Consider the following 4665-nt stretch of genomic DNA (forward strand, 5'->3'; position numbering starts at 1 on the left):
AGACACACTCTCTGTGTCCTCTCGTTAGTCTGGCTAAGGGTTTATCTATCTTTTTGATTTCTCAAAGAACAAACTTTTGGATTTGTTGATTCTTTGTATAGTCCTTTTTGTTTCTATTTGGTTGATTTCAGCTCTGAGTTTGATTATTTCCTGCCTTCTACTCCACCTGGGTGTATTTGATTCTTTTTGTTCTAGAGCTTTTAGTGTGCTGTCAAGCTGGTGAAATATGCTCTCTCCTGTTTCTTTCTGCAAGCAGTCAGTGCTATGAATTTTCCTCTTAGCACAGCTTTCATTGTGTCCCATAAGTTTGGGTATGTTGTATCTTCATTTTCATTAAATTCTAAAGAGTCTTTAATTTCTTTCTTTATTTCTTCCTTGACCAGGTTATCATTGAGTAGAGCATTGTTCAATTTCCATGTATGTGGACGTTCTTCCCTTATTGTTGCTGAAGACAAGCTTTAGCCCGTGTTGGTCTGATAGGATGTATGAGATTTTTTTTCTATCTTTCTGTATCTGTTGAGGCCTGTGTTATGACCGATTTTATAGTAAATTTTGGAGAAAGTACCATGAGGTGGTGAAAAGAAGGTATCTCCTTTTTTTAGGATAGAATGTTTTATAAATATCTGTTAAGACCATTTAGTTCATGACTTCTCTTAGTCTGTCTACGTCTCTGTTTAATTTCTGTTTCCATGATCTGTCCATTGATGAGAGTTGAGTGTTGAAATCTCCTATTATTATTTTGTGGGGTGCAATGTGTGCTTTGAGCTTTAGTAAGGTTTCTTTTATGTATGTAGGTGCCCTTGCATTTGGAGCATAGATATTTAGGATTGAGAGTTCATCTTGGTGGATTTTTTCTTTGATGAATATGGAGTGTCCTTCCTTATCTTGTTTGATGACTTTTAGTTGAAAATCCATTTTATTCGATATTAGAATGGCTACTCCAGCTTGAGTCCTCTGACCCTTTGCTTGGAAAGTTGTTTTCCAGCCTTTTACTCTGAGGTAGTGTCTGTCTTTGTCCCTGAGGTGTGTTTCCTGTAGGCAGCAGAATGCAGGGTCCTCATTGGGTATCCAGTTTGTTAATCTATGTCTTTTTATTGGGGAGTTGAGACCACTGATGTTGAGAGATATTAAGGAATAGTGATTATTGCTTCCTGTTATATTCATATTTGATGTGAGATTATATGTTTGTGTGCTTTTCTTCTCTTTGTTTTGTTGCCACGATGTTTATTTCTTGCTTTTTCTAGGGTGTAGCTTGCCTCCTTATGTTGGACTTTACCATTTATTATCCTTCGTAGTGCTGGATTTGTAGAAAGATATTGTGTAAATTTGGTTTTGTTATGGAATATCTTGGTTTCTCCATCTATGTTAATTGAGAGTTTTGCCAGATACAGTAACCTGGGCTCGCATTTGTGTTCTCTTAGGGTCTGTATGACATCTGTCCAGGATCTTCTGGCTTTCATAGTCTTTGGTGAGAAGTCTGGTGTGATCCTGATAGGTCTGCCTTTATATGTTACTTGACTTTTTCCCTTACTGCTTTTAATAGTCTTTCATTGTTTTGTGCATTTGAAGTTTTGACTATTATGTGACAGGAGGAGTTTCTTTTCTGGTCCAATCTATTTGGAGTTCTGTAGGCTTCTTGTATGCCTATGGGTATCTCTTTCTTTAGGTTAGGGAAGTTTTCTTCTATGAGGTTGTTGAAGATATTTACTTGTCCTTTGAGCTGGGAGTCCTCACTCTCTTCTATACCTATTATCCTTAGGTTTGATCTTCTCATTGTGTCCTGGCTTTCCTGTGTGTTTTGGACCAGTAGCTTTTTTTGTTTTACATTATCTTTGATGGTTGTGTCGTTGATTTCTATGGAATCTTCTGCTCCTGAGATTCTCTCTTCTATCTCTTGTATTCTGCTGGTAATGCTTGTATCTATGGCTCCTTGTCTCTTTCTTTGGTTTTCTATATCCAGGGTTGTCTCCCTTTGTGCTCTCTTTATTGCTTCTATTTCCATTTTTATTTCCTTCACTTGTTTGATTGTGTTTTCCTGGAATTCTTTCAGGGATTTTTGTGATTCCTCTCTATGGGCTTCTACTTGTTTATTTATGTTTTCCTCTTTTTCTCTAAGGGAGTTCTTTATGTCTTTCTTGAAGTCCTCCAGCATCATGGTCTAATGTGATTTTACATCTAGATCTTGCTTTTCTGGTGTGTTTGGATATTCAGTGTTTGCTTTGGTGGGAGAATTGGGCTCTGATGATGCCATGTAGTCTTGGTTTCTACATAAAGGTTTATATATTTTGTTGATTTTCTCAAAGAACCAGCTCCCGGTTTTCTTGATTCTTTATATAGTTCTTTTTGTTTCTACTTCATCAATTTCAGCCATGAGTTTGATTATGTCCTACCATCTTCTCCTCTTGGGTGCATTTGCTTCTTTTTGTTTTAGAGTTTCTAGGTGTGCTGTTAAGCTGCTAGGTTATGCTGTCTCCAATTTCCTTTTAGAGGCACTCAGAGCTATGAGTTTTCCTCCTAGTACTGTTTTCATTTTCTATCATAAATTTGGCAATGCTATGTGTTCATTTTCATTAAATTCTAAAAAGTTTTGTGAGAGCTCAAAAGCAGCCCCCCAGGAGCAACTCCAGCCACGGGACCACAAGTAAGACCAACATTTCTGCTCCGAGTGACCTGCCTGGTGGACTCAGGACTAACCAGAGGGCAGAGAGATTATATTCGATTTATTAAAATCAGAAACAAAAAGGGATACATAACGACATAATATGAGGAAATTAAAAAAATTATCACATGTAACTATAAAAGACTATATTCAACAAAACTGGAAAATACTGATGAAATTGACTATTTCCTAGACAGTTACTAGGTACCAAAGTTAAATCAAGATCAGATAAACCATCTAAACTGTCCCAAGAAATAGAAGCAATCATTAAAAGTCTACCAACAAGAACAACAACAAAAACAACAACAACAACAACAAAAACCGAATTTAGTCCAGAGTTTAGTACAGAATTCTATCATAACCTCACAGAAGACTTAATACCAATATTGTCCAAACTATTCTACAAAATTAAAACTAAAAACAGAAAGAACACTATCCGGTTCCTTCTATGAAGCCACAATTAAGGTTATACCTAAACCACACAATGACTGAACAAAGCAAGAGAACTTCAGGCCAATTTCCATTGTAAATATCAATGCAAAAATACTCATTAAAATTCTTGCAAATCTAATCCAAGAACACATCAAAATGATTATCCATAATGATCAAGTAGGTTTCATCCCAAGGATGCAGGGATGTTTCAACATACAGAAGTCTATCAATGTAATCCACTATATGAACAAACTCATAGACAAAAAACATTAATCCTCCCATTAGATAGTGAGAAAGCCTTTGACCAAATTCAACAACTGTCATGTTAAAAGACTAGGAAAGTTCAAGAATTCAAGGCCCATTCCTAAACATAGTAAAAGCAATAGCCAACATCAAATCAAATGGAAAAACTTCAAGCAATACCACTAAAATCAGGAACTAGACAAGGCTGCCCAATTTCTCTCTACCGGTTGAATAAAGTACTCAAATTCCTAGCTAGAGCAATCAGACAACAAAAAGAGGTCAAAGGGTTAAAATTGGAAAGGAAGAAGTCAAATATTATTTGCTGATGATATGAAAGTATACTTAAGTGAACCCAATGTTCTACCAGAGATCTCCTACAGCTGATAAACAACTTCAGCAAAGTGACTGCATATAAAATTAACTCAAACAAATCAGTAACCTTCCTCTACCCAAAGGACAAACAATCTAAAAAAGAAATTAGGGAAATGACACCCTTCACAATAGTCACAAATAATATACCTCAGTGTGACTCTAACCAAACTAGTGAAAGATCTGTATAACAGAAACTTCAAGTCTTTGAAGAACAAAATTGAAGAAGAGCTCAGAAGATGGAATGATATCCCATGCTCATGGTTTGGCAGAATTAAATTTTAAAAATGGCCAGTTAGCCAAAAGCAATCTACAGATTCAAAGCAATCCCCATCAAAATTCCAACTCAATTCCTCATATAGTTAGAAAGATCTGTTTGCATATTCGTTTGGAATGAAAAACCCAGGATATCAAAAACTGTACCCCATTTTTCAACAATATAAGACCTTCTGGGGGAATCATCATCCTAACCTCAAGCAGTATAACAGACCAATTGTGATAAAACTTGCATGGTTTTTGTACAGAGAGAGGCAATGGAATAGAATTGAAGACTCAGAAATGAATCCACACATCTATGGTCACTTGATCTTTGACAAAGGAGATAAAACTATCCAATGGAAAAGATACAGCATTTTCAACAAATGGTACAGGCTCAACTGGAGTTCAGCATGTAGAAGAATACAAATTGATCCATTCTTATCACCCTGTACAAAGATCAAGTCCAAGTGAATCAAGAACCTCCATATAATACTAGATACACAGAAACTAATAGAAGAGAACCTGGCAAAGAGCCTCAAACACATAGGCACAGAAGAAAATTTCCTGTACAGAACACCAATGACTTATGCTCTAAAATCAAGTATCAACAAATGTGAATTCATAAAATTCCAAATCTTCTGTGTTTCAAAGGACACTGTCCTTAGGACAAAATGGCAGCCAACAGATTAGGAAGAGAATTTTAC

The sequence above is a fragment of the Rattus rattus genome, chromosome 5 (assembly GCF_011064425.1).
Source record: "Rattus rattus isolate New Zealand chromosome 5, Rrattus_CSIRO_v1, whole genome shotgun sequence".
In the NCBI taxonomy this organism is placed as follows: Eukaryota; Metazoa; Chordata; class Mammalia; order Rodentia; family Muridae; genus Rattus; species Rattus rattus.